Genomic DNA, 20,880 nt, shown 5'->3' with positions numbered 1-20,880 from the left:
AAGACTGCCTGATAAATCAGGACCTTACTGGAGTTTATTATGACACAAATTATAGAGCATTTCCTTGACAAGGGAGCTCCAACTATATTCACTGGAAACATTATATTAAAAATGAATAGACACCAGATGGTTTAGATGAAGGCGGAGTGTGATTCGTTTGTCAACATATATAAGCTTATTTGGCTTTTTGCTGGAAAGTGGACCAAAGTATATTTGTGCTTTGAAAAAGGAAGGAAAAAAAAAATTAAGGTAAATGAAAAGGCTATACTTAAACAAGAAAAACTAAAAGCTAAATGTAAAAGCTAGTAGAAAATGGACATGTATCTACACAGTTTTTCCCATTTCCCAAATGAGTACGATATTGAAGGAGTTCAAATTATCGCAGTGGGGAGAGTGCATAAATGATTGTGATTTACAAATACTGATACAACAAAAGAAAATGACCAGATTCAACAAAAAAAATTTAAATACCACAAGCCAAGGGTTGATTCAGAAACTCAGGCTAGGAAATTCATAAATGGTGCCCAAAGACCTTTGTTTTTTCTTTTTTTGGAGAAAGGAGATCAAAATTTCTGATGTACATAGTAATGAAGTAAAAATCAACTTCAATTTTTGAGTTAATGCTAATATATAAAATTTTGTATCAGTCAACTGCAACTTTTGTCATAATAACATCCCTAGTTTCAACTACAAAAATTGCACAACATCCTCCAAAATAACTTTAATTATGCAATTGTTCACAAAAGAGATCAGAACCATCATTATACAGGCAATAAGACATTAAAAATTTGAATAAAAAGTATCCATTCTGCTAATTGGAACCCCTGTATATGGCAAAGATGTAAATAGAAAAAGTTTATGATATTGAACCCTGTATCAGCGAAATGTACAACAGTGAATATATTAGTTGTCACGAGACATCCCCAAGATCAACTTCACAAGAACGTAAAAAAGGCTTTCGGATGCTAAGCAATAATGTGAGTGCATCACAGAATTCACTCAAGTAAATAAAACTATAAGAACCAATGGAGTTATATGAAAAATCCATATTTATATGTGTAATATCACCATGAATTCAGGACTGCAAAAATGTAATAATTATATAATATTCTACTTTAAATGTGTAAGAGAATTAGTTTGACTAACAGATAGACTACATGGCTCTAATTGCGTCGAATTCTTCCTCAAAACTTACTAAGATCCATATCTTGGATTCAAAGAAGTCAAACTTTGAGAAACATGGTTAATCATAAGCACAAAATTGATTGAATTAGATAAAAATAATAATGTAATCTAGTTCTAGTGTACAAGGCAAAAGAAAGCTGTGCTCCAATACCCTCAAATTATAACAACAAAACAGAAAATGAAAAGTTACAAGACTACATGAAAATCTGATTCACTGGATCAAAGGAAGCAACTACACCCAACAGATTTTTGCATGTATCCTCAAAAACAACAAGAACAATCAAATGGACATAACTGGGTATTTCCAGCATCAGACTTATCAATACCCAATTCCTCTTTTGTGTAAATAGTAAATGGCGTAGCATATCTAGTTTTTTAACAGCCCAATGCTTAAAACTTAAATTGCGCAATGAACTCTTCAAATGAACTACTACAAGAAAGAAGACCAATTTGATGGTTTAACCTGGAAAGAAGAAACAGTTGCCCTTCCTGTTACTATATAAACAAATATAACGCCTAAGATAGAATAAAGAAGAAACCAGAATGTTACTATATAAACAAATAAAAGTTGCCCTTCCTGTTACTAAACAGTTTCACCCTGAATGTTATTGAAGCTGACTTCCCTAAAGAAGAAACCAGAATAAAGAATTAAATAAACAGTACAGGTACTATTTCAACAAGAGCTAAATATAACAAGGCAGTTTCAGTTACAGGTGCTTCAAATGATGCAGGTTATTAAGTTGGCCTCCAATCCACCCAGTGAGGTTTAGTCCTTGAATTTTACTGCATAAAATTAGTAGAGACCATAGAAGGGTAAGGTTTTGGGCTTCTATGGCAATGTGGCATTGTTAGTAGAAAAAATAGGTTAGCTAAGTGGATTACAGGTGTATAACAGATGAATCAGAACATGACACTCCTGTTCATGACTCTCCACCCTTTCAGCATTGGTGGGTCGTTCAAGGACCTGTATAGATCTTGAAGAGCATTGACTGCACCATGTAGGCAAATGAGAGCACAGCACAGCAGAGCAATATTTGAACTCAAAACAAATATAGAGAGAAGCAACAATAAAACTACTATAGTACCCCAAAAAAAAAAAATGAGAAACAGTAGTGCTAAAAAACTAGAATAGCGACCGTTATATCACTCATACTAGAATAATGAAGAAACATGTTATTACACTTCTTCTGCAGTAGACTATACCTCATAAAGGCTCTCTTTGAAATAAATACATATTATAACCCCAAAAATGAGTCAAAGCTTGAATCTTTGTGAGGCATTCTATGGTAGCCTTCCCAGGTTTTTCTGATTGGTATCCTTGTACCCAAGATTCCGCATTCTACTGAAACTACAAAATTCACAACAAGAACACGTTTATTCCAATAGAATGCTACAATCAGAGATGGACTCTTCAATAACAAACGATTCAAAGTTTTAATTCTCGTTTTATATTTGTTCCTCTTTAATTTTCCTTGAATTTTTTTCTAGGGTAAAATTGTTGCTCTTTCTGAAATCAAAGGTATATATATAGACATAAACCACCAAGCTTCCATGTAAGTATGATATTTTTTCATTCATTTTCTCGGTAAACAAACAGAGAAAAAGACAGAAAAGTTACCTTGAGCAAAGTGAGTTCGCCCCCCAAATTCTATGGCTCCACGGTGTACTTCACAAATGAAGAATCTATTGAATTGAATTCACACACAACTCATTTTTATGCTTTGATTCTGGGCTTTGAGTCTTTTATTTCGAGGGTGGAATATTTTGTGTACTTTATATAGCGTTTGAAAGCACAAACTTGTAAAAATCAATAAATAGATCGCTAAACTATAAAACTTTTTGAGGTGGCCACTAAAAAGTAAATTATTAATGAGGCATAAATAGATACATTTTATGGCGACGTTTAGATTGTTACATAAAAAATTAGTTGTAATGAGTGATGAATTTGTTTTACATCAATAGTTATTGGTCAAGTGAATCTTTAAAATTCTAATTGAGTTTTTTTTTTTTTTCTTGTTTTTTTTTTTAAGTTCAATCAGCTCTCATGTTATACCTATTGACAAATAATCAAATTTATACTTATTTATCTGTTAATTTCATATTATAATTAACACACACGTATCTAAACTAAATAATTAAAACCTCAATGAGCTGGTATAACGGTTTTGAAAACTTCACGAAATAAACTCATGAGGTTTGGGGTTCAAAACCTCTAACCCTATATCCTAAGGGATTCCTCCAATTAATTAAGCGAATTTATTCTAATTTAGATTGGGATAAGAGTAGGATCCCCTCATATTTAAATATTCAAGTTTTTTTTCAATTTTTATCAATCACACAAAATTAAATAAATGTCAAGTGTCTTGCATATGACTAAGAATTGGAGGAAATTGAAGGATTTAATGAGAGAGAATCTTTTCCCAACATAATTTTTTAAAAAGAATTTCTAAACTTATTATCATTCATTTAAATACAAATTTCATTGAAAAACTTATTAATAATACATTATTATGTTGTTCCTTTTCAGTTGATTTTTATAATGGAATCAATTATAGTAACTTTTTTTTAAAAACAAAATAAAATTTTTATCAAAATCAATTGTACCATAATATAACAAAATTTAAATTGTGAAGTAAAAACTAAGCATATTAATTGAGTAGTTCAATAAGCTACTTCTACATTCTTTTTCTAATCAAAAGGGAATAATACATGATGAGCAATTTGCATGCTCAATTAGCTGGTATCCTTACAAGGAGTTTTTCATGAATTGTAAAAAAATTAAAGATAATTCTAAGATAATGCCTAAAGTTCTCATAAAAGAAAAGGATAATTCCTAAAGCCCTAAACATTCAATATATTTTTTTTAAAGTTTAATTTAAACATATCAAGAAAATCTACTTTGTTTAATATATGAATGAATTTCATATAATAAATAAGGGTTTGTTTGGTAGGAGGATTTTCTTTTTTGTTTAGAAAAAGTATGAAAATAATTTTCAAAAAATTGAATATGAAATAGAAAGTGAAACTAGTTTTCAAATAATAATTTTTACATAATATGTGTGTTGGCTCCTACATTTAAGAACAATTTTCTTTTCAAAATATTAAAAAAATAATGTTTGGGAGACCATTTCTACTTTGAGATTAAAAAAAAAGATTACTCTATAGAAAGTAATGTGTAGATTACTTTTTTTTGGGATAACGATAAGTTTCAAAATTGAAATGTGGAAATAAAACTAATGTACTTTTTTTTTAAAATTTTTTATATATGATAAAATTCAGATTTGTGATAAAGGTAAACTTTTTAATTTAAGAGATGGAAGAGTTTGAGCAAATCTATGAGGTCCATTATTTTCAATTTATTACCGGCTATGCCATTAAAAACATTTTATGTATCTTGAAAACATCTTCTTGGCCGTTTCCAATATCCAATTTTCAATTGGGAAAATAGGAAATAATTTTACGAAAACTGTATTTAGAAAGGACCAGTTAACTATAGATTCAAGTATGAAACCTATCAATTTATGGTTTCCAAAAAAAATAATTGTGTTTAAATCCTCTACCAAACAGGTCCAAGATACAAAACATTTGCATTTAAATATTAATTCTAAACACCAAATCACATCACAAAATGACATCATTTTATGAAATAAACCAAAATAAAATTTATTTTATAAAAATATTTTTAAATAACATTACTTTAATAAGTAACTATAAAAAAATTCCGTGTTATAAATTAATCAACTACATCAACTAGGCGCCGTCTTCACACATGAAAAGAAGTCTGGCATTGGAGTCGTTATAAGAGATCACCAGGGTTCTGTTATTGCTTCATGTTCAAAACCGGTACACTAGGAGCTAGGCAGTGAGGATGTTGAGGCAACGGCTGCGGCATGGGCTCTGTTTTTTGCTTTGGAAGTGGGGGTGAAAAGGGCAGTACTAGAGGGTGACTCTTTGTCTGTTATCAAAGGGTTAATGGAGGAAGAAAGGCTGCTAACACCAATGGGATTGATCATTGAGGAGGCCAAACAGTTATCTCAACATTTTGAAGAATTACATTACTCTCATGTTAAGAGGGATTTTAACGTTTTAGCTCATAATCTGGCTAGACATGCCGCTGGCATTCCAGATTTGTTAGTTTGGATGGAGGATATTCCTTCACATTTTCATGATGTACTTCAAGCCGACTTATTAGGTTTATTTGAATAAAAGTATGTTACGTGTTTTCCTCAAAAAAAAAAAAAAAACTACATCAACTAATCTTGTGCACTTACAAACTATTTTAAATTTTAAGGGTTGCAAACTCCTTTGAGATATCTTCTCAAAAAAAAAAAAAATAAAAATAAAACTCTCTCTTTGAGATTGTCTCATTAGTTACAAAATAAAGTTTTTTTTTTTTTTTTTGTTTTAATTTTATAGTAAACAATAGTCAATTTTTTGAGATTTGAGCATGGAAATCATATTGTAAAAGGGATAGAATAAAAGGAGGACAATCATCAAGTCAAACCTGGGAGACCTCCTTAGCACTCAGCTTGTAATGTCCTTGCCAAAGCATGAACAACTGTCTTGCCCTATTAAATATGGGAAAAAGAAACAATTAATAATCCTCATAATAATTAATTAGACTTTTACTTTTTAGAATTTTCTTTCTTTAGAAGAGGAGAATTACGAAGAAAACATTATGGGATTGAAAGTTTTCAAATTATTCTCGAAAACTCTAAAATGATCTTTTCAACAATATTAAAATTTTCCAACGTACCAACAAACCACCTATTTATATCTAATACATACATGCAATTCGTCTTTTATATTTCCTTCTAAGTTTTAAAAAATATTGCAATTAATCAATTAATGTATTTTTTTACCAGACTAGTTTTTTATTATCAAAAGTATAAAGCCCCCGTCAATATCCTTTCCCTTACTTGCCCTTTATCTAATTGCCTATCACCATTTTGGTGACATTTCTTTTATACTAAGGGTCCGTTTGGATACAGCTGAAAACTGAAAACTGAAACTGAAAACTGAAAAACACTGTAGCAAAATAATTTTTAAATGTGTAAATAGTACCGTGGGACCCATTTTTAATATTTTTTTATGAATAAAGTGATTGTGGGTCCCATGAACAGTCCATAAACAGTGTACAAACAGTGTATGAACAGTAAAATTTGTCTCTACACAGTAAAATTTGTCTCCCGCACAGTGTATGAACAGTACTTTTACTGTTCATTCGCTGAAAAAAAAAAAAAAAAAAAAAAAACTCTTAAACACAAACGTGCGTTTGGGAAGCGCAAAACGCGCTTCCCAAACGCACTCTAAATCTACATGAAGCAAAACTGGTGTACATCAAAAACACGGCTCAAAGGAAAAGCTATAGCCGCGTTTTCGAAAAACGCGGCTACAATATGCGGCTTCAGAGCGCGTTTTTTGTAGTTCCGACCTACCAAACTGACCTTAAGTTGTCTTCTGCCACATCCTTGGTTGAATTTGTAAATCTGGGCAATCATGGATATCAATTGATTACTTCGTTTTATTTTGCATGTCATTCTTGGACTTCTACTCTGTTAGGTATTTAGGATCCAAAACCAGTATACACTTTTTAAGCTTTCCATTAAAGAGAATTGGATTTTTGTTATTCTTTCTCTTTGAACGCGTTTGATAGATAAAAAAGAACATAGGCATCAACTCGTGCAAAAATTCCTGTCTATTTTAAAATAAGAATTTTTTTTTTTTTTTACATGCTCACTTTTTAAAACAGCTCACATTAAATTATCTATTTTACACTATGGGTGTGTTTGGATAGAACTTATTTTACTGAAATTGAAAACTGAAAACACTGTAGCAAAATAATTTTTAAATGTGTGAATAGTACCGTGAGACCCATTTTTAATGAAAAAGTTGATAAAAAGTGTAATTTGTAGGTCCGTGAACAGTGCATATGTGCACTGTTCACTGCAGAAAGTCAACATTTGCGGTTACTGTTCATTGAACAGTAACTGCAATACTCCAAAACAAAACGCGTGAAAAAAAAAAAATAAATAAAAAACAACAGAAACCCAGCAATTTATAACAAACGCAGACGCAAACGTGGTTAAACGTGGATCCAAACATTGCCTATATTTCATTAAAATATCAATTTTTCTTTATTTTTTGAATTGTTTATCTTTCTTCATATGCAATAACTATCATTTACTCTCTTCCTTCATTTTTGAAATATGTAACAAAAGAATAAATAATTAAATATAAAATGAATAATGTCAATGTAAATTTACACAATTATTATCACAAACTTGTAAATTTACATTATTATATACGACTAATATGAGTCATTTTTTTGGAAAAATTGTGTAAATTCTACATTTACTCTTTCTTCAATTTTTCTTGATTTTTTTAATTGTTTATTTTTCTTTATACACAATAACCACCATTTACTCTCTTCCTTCATTTTTGAAATATGTAACGAAAGAATAAATAACTAAATACAAAATGAATAGTATCAGTGTAAATTTGCATTATTACTATAACAAACTTGTAAATTTACATAATTATATACAATTGATGTGGGTTATTTTTAGAAAAAACTGTGTAAAAATCTGACTTGAATGCTCATACATTTTCCAAAAAAAGAAAAAAAAAAGACGTGAATGCTCATAGAATGCGAAAATTTGAATATCTATTAAAATGGTCGGTCTCAAGTACCACTTGCACCGTGCCGAGAGAAAGCAAGGAAGTGAAGGAACTAAATATACACCCGTAAATGCTGTCTAATAAGATGTCCAATGACCCTGTTGGTTTTGTAGATAAGCCAGATAAGGTCCCTTTAGTCACAACCTGTAAGCAATAATTACATGGACGTGAGTACCATGTGAACTTGACAAGTCTTTCCCTGCACAACCTCACTGTCACACAAACACAACACAACACAACCAACACATAATGGCAGCAGCTAACGCTCTCCAAATCAGCCCATTTTCTTCTTCTCCTCCAAAACCCAACACAATAACAACCTCTCCTCCTCTGTCTCTCAAACCCCATTGCACTTCTCTCAGAGAGCTCAAGCAAATCCAAGCCTTTACCATCAAAACCCACCTCCAAAATGACATCACTGTCCTCACCAAGCTCATCAGTTGCTGTGCTTTCCATCCTTCTACTACCTTTAAGGACCATGCCCACCAACTGTTCGACCAAATTCTCCAACCAGACATTGTGGTCTTCAACTCCATGGCCCGTGGATACTCCTGCTAAAATGCCCCTCTTCAGGCCATTTTGCTCTTTTCTGATATCCTATGCTCTGGCATTGTCCCTGATGACTATACCTTCCCTTCTCTTCTCAAGGCATGTGCAAGCTCTAAGGCATTGCAAGAAGGTAAACAATTGCATTGCCTTGCTACCAAACTTGGTCTCAACCATAACATATATGTATGTCCCACATTGATAAATATGTATACTGAGTGCAATGATGTGAACGCAGCTTGCCGCGTCTTTGATAAGATAGCTGAGCCTTGTGTTGTTTGTTATAATGCAATAATCACAGGATATGCTCGAAGTAGTCGGCCCAATGAGGCATTGTCATTGTTTTGTGAATTGCAAGCGAGTGATCTCAAGCCTACTGATGTAACACTGCTTAGCATACTTTCATCTTGTGCTTTGTTAGGAGCATTAGACTTAGGGAGGTGGATACATGAGTATGTGAAGATACATGGTTTTGATAAATATTTAAAGGTCAAAACTGCTCTTATAGATATGTATGCATAGTGTGGAAGCTTGGATGATGGCATGATGCAGTTTGCGAACATGTCTGTAAGGGATACACAGGCTTGGTCAACCATGGTTATGGCATATGCAACTCATGGGCATGGTTCCAAAGCCATATCATTGTTTGAAAAAATGAAGAGGGTGAGAGTGCGACCTGATGAGATTACATTTTTGGGTCTTTTAAAGGCTTGCAGCCACACTGGCTTAGTAAGGGAAGGTTGTGAGTATTTCTGTAGCATGTGTGACAAGTATGGGATTATTCCGGGTATCAAGCACTATGGATGTATGGTGGATTTGCTTAGTCGAGCTGGTCGCTTAGATGAGGCTTATAAGTTAATCGATGTATTACCAATTTAGCCCACTCCCATACTTTGGCAAACCTTGGTATCTGCTTGTAGCAGCCATGGCAATGTAGAATTGGCAAAGTTAGTGATTAGATGAATTTTTGAATTGGATGACTTTCATGGAGGAGACTGTGATCTTATCGAACTTGTGCGCAAGGGCTGGGAGATGGGAAGATGTGAATTATTTGAGGAAACTGATGAAAGACAAGGGGGTGGTGAAGGTACCTGGGTGTAGTTCAGTGGAGGTGAACAATGTCGTGCATGAATTCTTCTCTGGGGAGGGAGGGCAATCTGTTTCTACAGATTGCTCTGGGCACTTGACAAGTTAGTCAAGGAATTGAAGTTGGTTGGGTATGTTCCTGATATTTCTTTAGTTTTTCATGCAGACATGGAAGATGAGGACAAAGAAATTACTCTTAAGATATAATAGTGAGAAACTGGCTATTGCTTTTGGGCTTCTAAACTCTCCCCCTGGTACAAAAATTCAGGTGGTGAAGAATCTATGTGGGGATTGTCTCTATACAGCAAATTGTACAAGTCATAATCAACAATGAGTAATGAATTATATAAATCTAGCAAGTTAATGATCCGTACCAGCTTCTGGGTTTAGGCAAATGTATGATGCAAGAATGTGCATCTTTGGAATCTATTTGTACAAAATTGGTTCCAAAAAGTGGAATAAAGCCTTTTGAAATTTAGGCAAATCAATTACTTTTAAAGTCAACTTTTAAACACAAAGCAGAGGAAAATGATGTGGCAGAAGTTTTTCCTGCTCTCAATGAGGACATTTTACAGGTCTGAGTGCCTTTTTGTTGTTATTTTTTGTGGTTGGTTTTCTTAACTTTTTATGTAGCAAGGAAAAAAACGAAGTCATAGTTAGTTGTTTCAATATGATAAGTAAATAATAATTTCATTAAATTTATTTTTTTCACAAAAATACATAAAAAACCAATGAAGTTGTGGAAATAAGTCAATAATTGTCCCAAACTCCCAATGTGAAAGGCTAATCAGGTGCATTTGTTTCACACAACACAGGTGATAAATTAATAGTAATAGCAGTTAGCATATGCTGCACCAAATATTCTGTCCACACGTACGTTTTTGCCTATAAATACTTCCACTCACATCATGAAACTATCACCCTAAGTCCAAAAACAAATTCCACACCTCTCACACACACACAGATGAAAGTATGAAACCCAATTGTGCAATCTTCATCAAGCTTTTATTAGTACAATGCCTAGCAATTGGCTGTGTTTCACACAGTTTCGATTTCTTCTACCTTGTACAACAATTGAGTGGGATTATTTAAGAGAGAGATCATCCTTTTGAGAACACTAACTACTCTTATTTGATGTTGTCATAACATCAGAACTTTTTTTCTTGATTTCACCACTCTAAATCTCTAATGCAGTGGCCTGGATAATATTGTGACACAAAACAAAGTTGTTGCTATCCAACAACAGGAAAAACCAAAACTGATTTCAGCATTCAATGGCTTTGGCCTAATTACAATGATGGCTCATACCCATCCAACTGCGATCCTAACAGCCCTTACGCTCAATCCAAGGTACCAATTTTTTATTAGGAAAATGTTAAAGTTGTTATCAATTTTACTATATGAAACTTATAAACTAATTTGATAAACTTATAGACCTCCTCTAAATTCTTGAAAGTGCAGGTAACTTTTCATTTCCTTAGTAACTTAAATTGGTTGTCCAAGCATTCTGCCGTTTATTCTCAAAAAACTTGGTTGTCCAAGCTTAACTTTCGTAAACCTTTTCTTTGTTTTTTATTTTCATTTAAGATTGAGTGGGGAAAAAAATGTTGCAGGGATCCAACTAGATGAGAGTTCTTATAGCTTAGTAGCATAAGTGATGCTATAAAAGGAGCAACTAGGTATGATCCTAGGATAGAATGCAATGTTGATGCATCGGGTGAGAAAATTGTGGCAAGAGCTTAGTGATTTAGAGATGATGGAGGATAGTCGAGCTTTATTGGAGGAGGAAAGGCTGGAGTTGGAGAGAGTTCGAAGTGAATTAGAAAAAGTTACTTTGATGGAGGAAATTTGTTGGAGGCAGAAGTCTAGAGTCCTTTGTATTAGGGAAGGAGACAGGAATACCAGATTTTTTCATCATATAGCTAATTCTCACAGAAGATTTAATTCCATTGATAGGCTTATGGTGGATGGAGAATTGTCTTCAGATCCGGAGGCTATAGCAGGTTGTATTTCTCATTTTTATAGGCAACTATATGCTGAAACTGTGGATCATAGACCTTTATTAGATGATGTGGAGTTCTCTTGTATCTCGGAGGAAGATGCACTTTGGCTAGATAGGCCATTTGATGAGGAAGAGGTGTTTGGGGTGATTAGTGATTTTAAGGGTGATAAGGCTCCTGGCCCGGATGGCTTTTCTATGGCGTTCTTTCAGTCTTGCTGGTGTATTTTGAAGGCTGAAATTATGGCAGTGTTTCAAAATTTTCATACTCAGGCTGTCTTTAAGAAGAGTCTTAATGGTTCTTTCCTTCCTCTTATTCCCAAAAAGTGGATGCTGTGGAGATTAAGGATTTTCAGCTTATTAGCTTAGTTGGTGGGATTTATAAGATTATTTCTAAGGTGTTGGCCAATCGTCTTAGAAGGGTGGCACATGGGCTTATTTCAGATTCTCAAAATGCATTTGTGAAAGGTAGACAAATTTTGGACTCTTTTTTAGTTGCTTCAGAATGTATTGATAGTAGATTGAAGTCAGGTGTTCCTGGAGTGTTGTGTAAGTTGGATGTGGAGAAGGCATATGACCATGTGAGTTGGGGTTTTTTAATGTATATGCTGCAACGCTGTGGGTTTTCTGAGAAATGGAGAAAATAGATAATGTGTTGCATCTCTACGGTTAAATTCTCCATTCTGATTAATGGTAGTCCTTCTGATTTCTTTGGTAGTTCTAGGGGGATTTGGCAAGGGGACCCCTTGTCTCCGTTGCAATTTGATATTGTTATGGAGGGTTTGAGTCGTATGTTGGATGTGGTTGCCACTACTAGTCAGTTCTTAGGCTTCTCTGTAGGTAGTACGGCTGATAACTCGGTGATGGTGTCTCATCTTTTATTTGCTGATGACACTCTTATTTTTTGTGATGTTGTTCCTACACAAATAGCTTGTTTGAGAGCAATTCTTGCTAGATTTGAGGAGGTATCAGGTTTAAGGATTAATTTAGGGAAATCTGAGTTGGTTCCTATAGGGGTGGTGCACAATATGGATGTTCTGGTGGGGATGTTGGGGTGTAGGCAATCCTCTCTTCCATTGAGATATTTGGGGCTACCGCTAGGAGCTAAATTTAAGAAGTTATCAATTTGGAATCCTATTTTGGAGAAGATGGAAAGGAGATTAGCAGGGTGGAAGAGGTTGTATCTATCTAAGGGGGGTAAGGTAACTCTTATTAAAAGTACTCTTTCCTCCTTATCTACATACTTCCTTTCCCTTCTGCCTTTACTTGGGAAGGTGGCAAATCGTATCGAGAAGTTACAACGAGATTTTTTGTGGAGTGGTATTAATGGTGATTCTAAATTACATTTAGTCAGTTGGGCTCAGGTTTGCAAGCCGTTGCAGGTTGGAGGGTTGGGTATTAGACGATTGAGGAGTTTTAATTCTGCCTTGTTAGGAAAATGGTTATGGAGGTATGGCATGGAGACTAATGCTCTTTGGAGGAGGGTTATCGAGGTGAAATATGGGAATGATTGGGGTGGTTGGTGCACGAAAAAAGTGACTAGTGCTTATGGTGTTAGTTTGTGGAGACATATTAGGAGTGGTTGGATGAGTTTTTCTAAATTACTTCTGCATGATGTGGGGGATGGTACTAGAGTGAAGTTTTGGAAGCATGTGTGGTGTGGAGATCGTACTCTGCAAGAGGCTTTTCCGGAACTTTATTGTATTAGTAGAACAAAGGATTCTTCAGCAGTGGAGGTTATGTGTTGGTCAGGTGGGAGGATTCATTGGGATGCCAAATTTCGTCGTCCTCCACAAGATTGGGAACAAGAATCCTTTGATCTGTTTATGGATATGGTGTACTCTTCGACGGTACGGGGTTTGGGTTCAGATCAGGTGTGTTGGAAGCCAGCAAGGAGTAAAGGTTTTGAGGTTAGAGGATTCTATCTTTCCTTCTACCCTCCTACCATCTTATCCTTCCCTTGGAAGATGATTTGGAAATCGAAGGTTCCTCCAAGGGTAGCTTTCTTTTCATGGTCTGCTTCCTTAGGTAAGATTTTAACAACAGATAACCTTCGCAAACGACATGTGCTTGTTCTTGATTGGTGCTATATGTGTAAGAATTGTGGGGAGTCAGTGGATCATCTTCTTCTTCATTGCCCCATTGCTTGTGAGTTGTGGTCGTTGGTGTTTTGTTTGTTTGGAATTCATTGGGTTATGCCTCAGAAGGTTATTGAGTTGTTTGACTCTTGGCAGGGTAAGTTTGGACGACATAGAAACATAGAGTTGTGGAGAATTGTGCCTAATTGCTTGTTATGGTGTCTTTGGCGCGAAAGGAATGCTAGAAGTTTTGAGGGTTGTGAACGCTTTATGTTAGAGATTAAGTCTTTTTTTTTACACACTCTACTCGATTGGAGTGTGGTTTTTTGTCATTTTTCTTGTTCTTCCCTTCCTACTTTTTGATCGTTGTAATCTTGGTTATTGATTTATGCCCCCATAGTACATTCCCAATGTACTCGGGTTGGCTGTTTTTCTTTTTTTAATAAAATTTTCGTTACTTATCACAAAAAAAAAAAAAAATGTTGATGCATCATATAATAGCCAGCTTTGCCAGATTTATCTGTGTAGACCAAGGTTATCAAAATCGGGATCCTACGTAGGATCATGAGAGGTAGGTAGGATCATGGATCGTAAGATCGGATCGTGAATCGTAAGATCCTACCTATTTTCAAATTTTAAGCCAAAAACCTAATGATAGTGACTTTGTATGTTATATAATCACTTAAAATATGAATCCATCCATTAAAAAAAAATTGCATCATAAAATGTAATTTGCATGCACTACATCGTTCTTATGTTATTCTAACGAAACAAAATATATTTAACCTTTGACATAATGTATCTAAAAAGTTCAGTACATGTTTAATTAGCAACTAAGTACCAAAATATTATCTACACATATGGAAAATGTTTTCCATATTCTAAGTTCCAAATCCAAAATAAGTTAGGCCAGTTAGTATATAAAAACTAGCTAACTACAAATTTACAATATGTAATCCAAAAGAGAATTCTCAATCTAAAGTAAACTAGCTAATTACAAATATGAAATCCAAAAGAGAATTCTCATTCTAAAGTTCTTCTAATCTAATCACTGTCATTGTCATATCCCATTTCATCATCTAAATATTTTAGGTTTTGTTTTTGAAAACGTTAAACTTAAGTATTATAGGTTTTTTTGAGATTTTATGTTGACATAGGAGTAAATTTGGGACTTCAATTCATTATTGGGCTTCTAATAACCCATTAGGCTTGTGGGTTTAGGTGAATTATCTTACCAAAATGAATCCCACTAAAAAAAAAAAAAAAAAATCAAGCCAAATGGTAGGATCAGTGGGATCCCATACGATCCTATGCGATCCTACATACGATCTTACCATTTTTGCGATCCTGCTACGATTTTAAACTTTTTGATGAGGTGGGATCGTAAAATCATGCTATTTTACGATCCGAATTGCAATTTTGACAACCATGGTGTAGACACTCTGGGTCACAACTCATCAAATGTCCTATGCTACCAAAAGGGGGATGTGCCTCCAACATTGATTTCCCTACCTTCTAAATACAATAGAGGAAGAAAGTGGAATATCTCCCTTAAACAAGGTTTGCTGATAGTGAATTGGATATTTCAACTTTTGTCCTGCCTAATTACCAGTCATTCATATTCTCTTGAGGCAAAATATAATCTATGGAAAAATAATCATATCTATTATGTACACCTTTACATTTAAGAAAAATAAAATTTTCATTATAGAAATGAAGTCTCTGGGTCCTGATTCATATTCTGTGGGTTACTATCAATGATTTGATATTGAGTGAGGTGCTTTGCAGTTTTTATATAAATTTCTCTAAGAATCTTTGTTAAATAGAAAATCCTAACTAAATAGAAAATCCTAACTGGTCGATTGTTACGACCTTTGGGAGCATGGTACAAAAATACAGAGAATGTTTGACCATGGAATAGAAATAAGGAACCAAGCCAACAAAAACTTAGGCATACACGTCCAAACAAAAAAAAAAAAAAAAAAAAAATTATCCACAAAGGGTTCATCCTATTACTTTAAATTAGTAGCTTTCCTTCTTTGCCATTTGAGTTACAGCTTATTGGCTTTTTCCAATTACCTTCATCTATAGCCTTTAGGGTGCTATCTTTAGAAGCAGCTGCCACAGTAATACCTTCAGCACCTGTATATAGAGAACAACTTTAACATTGACAGTGCAAAGAAGTAGTTACTAAAACCTTGACTGTTAGAAGGAAGCAAATATTTCCATATTGGCGAACAAAGGATAGATGAAAAACCTATCTTAAGAAACAAGTTGGATTAAAAAATGTATGAAATTATTACTAAATTAATTCAGAGATACAAAGTTTTTAAACAATTCAAGGCAGAGAGGTCCCAAGTTCAGGTGCAACAACAGTTACTTTTCGCATTTCTGGGAAGTAAGAAGTAATTTAGATTATCAATCACTGTATTTGGTATGTGACAAGCAATTTAGGTTATCAATATTTTGCAGATTTTAACTTCCTAACAACGGGGAAGAAATACCCTTTCTTTATCTCATATTTAGGCTTCTTATAAACATCCTTTTCCTCTTTCAGTAACAACATTGCCACCTTAACAAAAGCAGTCCCCATGAATCAAAATTCCTAAGAAAATCTAAACATCCCCATAAAGTATATATTAATCTCCAAAAGGAATATAAGCAAAGCACTTACCAATAGGACTACTATTTTAATAGGAAATTTCTTCCTCAAAGCCAAAGCTTATCTAAAAAAATTTAGTGAAGCCCAGAGGAGATCAAATGCAACCCATACCCATGTAATGGTAATGATTATAGCAAATTTGTATTTCTATTGCTATTACAGTGCATAATGGTATGTTTATTATTTTCCATACCTTCTGTTGTTTAGTTTGTAAAGTTTATTTAATACTTATTCTTCTAAATTGCATTACATGGGGTATGTACAATCAAATTTTAATCTCGCTAAGCATTACAACACAATCAACGATTTAAGAAAAAGAAAAAAAAATGTTGGTATTGTTTCTTGGTTTTCTCAGTTTGCTATTTCACATAAACAATGCTTGGGCACAATTTCTAGTTAAGATATCTATCATTCATGGATTCAGATAGAAGTCTGGATACAAAATAACTTTCACTAATGAAACATGGTTCTATTAACCTCAACAGAAAATTACAAGTCCTTTCTAGAGATCACAGCAGAGTAGGACAAAATGTGAAGAACTTGAGAGAGAGAGAGAGAGAGAGAGAGAGAGATTAACAATTAGAGAAAAAAGGTAGATTCAACGCTAAAGTATGATAAACCTATACCAGTTTTCTATATAATATAAACAATGCTTGCGACACAATTTCCAGTTAAGATATCATTGGTGGATTCGGATTGAAGTTAAGATACAAAATAACTTTTAGTAAGGATGGAAAGTTTTCTATAAGATTTTTTTAACTTGTACTTCCTAAGTGATGGAAAGTTTGGTTTAGGCATTCTTACAAACACTTTTGAGGGAGCAGATAACATATGCCACTAACCTAAATCTTCAATTTGTAGTACAACTTTAAACAATGAATAATTCTTCGACTTTCAATTCCAAATTCATTGAAAACCAGTACCAAAACAATAATTAAGCTCCACAAAGTTACACGACACTCCAAATCATCACACCAGTATATCTTAAACCCAGTAAAAGCAAACAGAAATTACATAAATAGTTACCAAGTATTTACCATTTAAGCACTCTAAATTATCACACACTCGAGTTGACCCAATACAGAATATTGCATGCTAAACCAAATTAAACAACTCCAACACCACCAATATAAACAAGAACATGAAATATAAAGAAAATTTCCAATACCAATAGCATGAAAAATAAAGAGAAAGTAAGAATAACACAAAATGGATACTCACAATGTGGATCATGTAGTCATGAGAGATGCAGAGGAAGTATTAAAGTATAGCTTTCTGGGGACAACCAATAATATTGAAAGCCAAATTCAGAGTATGAAAGCTTATGTAGGTTTTGTGGCCTGCGATTGACAGACCCTTCACTAGTAACCTTTTTTTAAATATTCATAACACTCTTGGCTCTGCGACTTAATCGAGGAGAGAGTCTGCATTGGAGTAAAGAGAGAAAATTGTGAAGGGCAATTATCGGGTGGTAATTGAATGGTTGGGTTTTAAAAATAAAGCATTAAAAAATTAATAATTAATAATGGTGACGTCTAATTTGTGAGACCTCTAAAGCTTACGTGGCATAATTGCAGAAGATCAACAAAAAGTCAGACGCTTCAGCTTTATAGTATTTATAGATGATGAGAACAAACTAAGATTTTTGAATGGCTTGAATTTTTAAAAAATGTACAAAATGATTTCTTTTACCTCCACATTTCTTTTAACTTTGATATGTAGTCTTCAGGGAATGCATACAAACTACAAAAGTGAGCTGAATCTTCACAAGTTTTCTTGTGCTCAACATCCTAATTAGGAGCTTTCTCACATTTTTCTTCTGCATTGTTTTCACTTTTAAATTAGATCTCTCTATCCAACATCTTACCCCTACTTTTCAAAAGGAAGCTGCAGTAGCACTTGAGCATTGTTGATAAACACCAGTACTAACCTTCAACTGTTTATGTAAAAAGCATACATTTTATGAGACATATCAAGGAAAAAATAATGGTGGTAGATAGCCCGTTTCATAAAATAAACTTCACCAACATGATTTTTAGTAGTCCAATAATGATTATGTAGATTTCCATTCCTAATAGAAATTGTAAGTGAAGGCAACATTCAGTGTCTAGAAGCAGGGGAAAAACAGAGAGAGAGAGAGAGAGAGAGAGAGAGAGAGAGTTAAAAAACAAAGATTGGCACTAACACTCACCCATAGCAGAAGAAAAGGAACAAGAGCACAAATAAACCTAACATACAAATAGTTCTAGGTCTAAGTATTATATTCAATTGCTCCAAAAGTGTTTTCCACTATCTTTAAGGTCCAGTAGCGCACCACTTGATGTAATATTTTTTTAATTAATAAAAAAGTAAAAAACAAGAAGAATTCCTCTTATAAATCACAATAAGGATAAAGAGCATCAGTGATTATATTCCTTGTTGTAAAATCTCTTCTTACCAAAGACTATCATTTAACACTTTCCAGAGGAAAATAAGCACTTTGAGAAAGGATTTAAGCTTCCATAGGTCGGCCCAAATTTAAGAACTATATCTCAAAGTTTTGCTCCTTCCATATAAGCATTCACTAAAGAGAAGCCAGTAGGCTTGGTTGACAGTAAAAAGACTTGACTAATTCATTGGGCCTAATCAGTCTTAACTGCACTTCCCGACCTAGGACTTAGCTCCTTCTAAATAATAGAGTTGGCTACATGAAATGCACATCAATTCCTCACTAATGCACAATTTCATTGTGCTGTAGATTGGTTAAAAAAATAAAAAGCCCTTGTAATATGTGGATAATTTCCCCTAGAAACATTAGATCTTACATTAAGCCAAAAGTCATAGTTATTAGGAATTGAGTTCTCATTTCTTACCAGCCATTCAGCTTCTGTGAGAACAGATAATCCCATTGCTTTTTTTTCAATAGATATATAATTTCATAAAAAATTAAGAAAGTTGCTACCCCAGCATGCAGACTTGACTCAAGTACAATTTTCTTTTCACTTGTTATATACATGAAAATTTCCTAGAAAGTAGTGTGAATCTGCACGCAACCTCTGTTTCAAGATGTGATAGTAATTTGTTTCTGATTTCCATGGGTTGGTAAGAAGTCATTGTATCAATATTATAATTGTAAGTTCGATGCATAATACATATATACAATTTTTATGAATTGAAGTTGGGTTTTGGGAGTTAGTGAATGACCTGTCTAATTTAGAACTTGAACAGGGATGCACCTTGTGACACTTTGTCTTCAAGGTTTTGAAGTCCTTAATAACAAATAAAATTTCTCTTGGGCATGTGTAGTCAAGTTTATTGTTTGTGAACTCTCTTGAACTAGTTTAAATGATGCTACGAAAGACTCTCAGTCCTTCAACTCCTCTACACCCCCCACTCCCACCAAAAAAAAAAAAAAAAAAAAAAAAAAAAAAAAAGAAAAAAAAAAAGAAAAGAGAAACAGAAAGCTTTCAACAATTTTTTTTCATCTATTAAAATTAATTCTTAAAATACACCCACATCCAGTTTTACGAGAATATATATATATATATATATATGTATGTATGTATCATGATTAAACATGATTTGAATGCAATATCAAGAAAGTCCTAAACCCACATTGTTTAGGACTTGTGGTGGGGGGGGGGGGGGGGGGGTGGAGTGTGTTGGTATTGGGGTATTTATGTTAGAGTATCACACATTTTATGAATCTTGAACAAAATTTCTATTGCCGAGACAATCAATCTTTTTTTCCCCACTTAATTAGAGTACTGAGATGGGTACTACCAATTTTCTTATAATCAATCTGTGTTTCTCTAAGTTGTGAAGAGTGTTTACCAACCTGAATCACAGCCAAAATTCATAACAAAAATCTGGCAATGGGTAAATCAAACTTTTGCATTGGATTACAGAAGGTATTCTTCTTGTACTCATCAAATGTGCTGTTTATGCAGAAAGTTGAATTGAGGCAAGTTCTTAAATGGACAAATGTCTATGGATATTATTTACCTGAGGACAAGCATGCAAAGAGACAATTCTTTGAGTACTTGAAAGGTTTTTCATTTCTTCCAACTTGAAGGAAACAGTGTGTCTCATCCTGTATTGTGAGGCTCAATTTTATTTTATTTTTTTCATAACAAAAAAACTTTATTGAAAACCAAACATGATCTCTAATAAGAGATGATACAGCATTACACTCACAATATGTGGATCTTAGTCCTATGATACCCACATATCATAAGTATCTATGATGTTGTAAGCATTTAAAATATTAGATAGATAGTTATTTCCCTAATATGCTATCTAAATGAAATATATATTTTTTTAATGGGATGTAGGAAAATTTGTGGAAGAGTGGCTACCATTCCATAATACATACCAAAGTGCATAGTATGATGTAACGGCAAACATCAAATGTCCAGTAAACTATCATGAGATGATAAATTGATGAGAAATTAAGGGAGATAATGATAATGATATTGATGGGGGTAGAGTGCAGCAAGGTTGGTGTGCGGAGGAATAAAAAATGGAATTAGTTGTTGTGGTTGCAGTGATTTAGAAAGCCCACCCTACAATACATAGGCTCTTTTACTTTACGGGAGAAAGTCTTTCCAATAAAGTCTACTGATTAAATATTTTATTATCTTCGAGGAACGGAACAAACCAAA

The 20,880-nt window shown here is 33.7% G+C and overlaps 1 protein-coding gene, 1 long non-coding RNA gene and 1 pseudogene across 4 annotated transcripts in view; 1 reads left to right on the top strand and 2 right to left on the bottom strand.

Annotated features, from left to right (window-relative positions):
• Positions 1-1,232: 1,232 nt before the first annotated feature.
• LOC115982801 lies at positions 1,233-3,021 on the bottom strand. Of its 3 annotated transcripts, none has more exons than XR_004089734.1 (3): positions 2,804-3,021; positions 2,068-2,533; positions 1,233-1,968 (listed from the first exon to the last, which is right to left on the bottom strand). It is a non-coding gene; the product is annotated as an uncharacterized LOC115982801 (long non-coding RNA). The 3 variants fall into 3 exon arrangements; XR_004089733.1 differs by having other exon boundaries at positions 1,233-2,174; positions 2,389-2,533; positions 2,804-3,019; XR_004089732.1 differs by lacking the exon at positions 1,233-1,968 and having other exon boundaries at positions 2,016-2,533; positions 2,804-3,015.
• A 4,886-nt stretch (positions 3,022-7,907) lies between these two features.
• Positions 7,908-10,074, top strand: LOC115982795 (annotated as a pseudogene).
• Positions 10,075-15,418: 5,344 nt separating this feature from the next.
• LOC115982796 (disease resistance-like protein DSC2) overlaps positions 15,419-20,880 on the bottom strand; it is a 59,137-nt gene continuing 53,675 nt past the window's right edge. The window contains exons 7-10 of the mRNA XM_031105512.1: positions 20,222-20,309; positions 17,930-18,173; positions 17,459-17,661; positions 15,419-15,717 (exon numbers count right to left, since the gene is read on the bottom strand). The gene's annotated coding sequence lies outside the window, so the exon portion shown is untranslated. The remainder of the gene's footprint in view (positions 15,718-17,458; positions 17,662-17,929; positions 18,174-20,221; positions 20,310-20,880) is intronic.

The sequence above is a fragment of the Quercus lobata genome, chromosome 3, assembly GCF_001633185.2.
Source record: "Quercus lobata isolate SW786 chromosome 3, ValleyOak3.0 Primary Assembly, whole genome shotgun sequence".
NCBI classification, from domain to species: Eukaryota; Viridiplantae; Streptophyta; class Magnoliopsida; order Fagales; family Fagaceae; genus Quercus; species Quercus lobata.
Note: the sequence above shows the minus strand (reverse complement) of the source record. Positions and strands in the feature narration are given on the sequence as shown.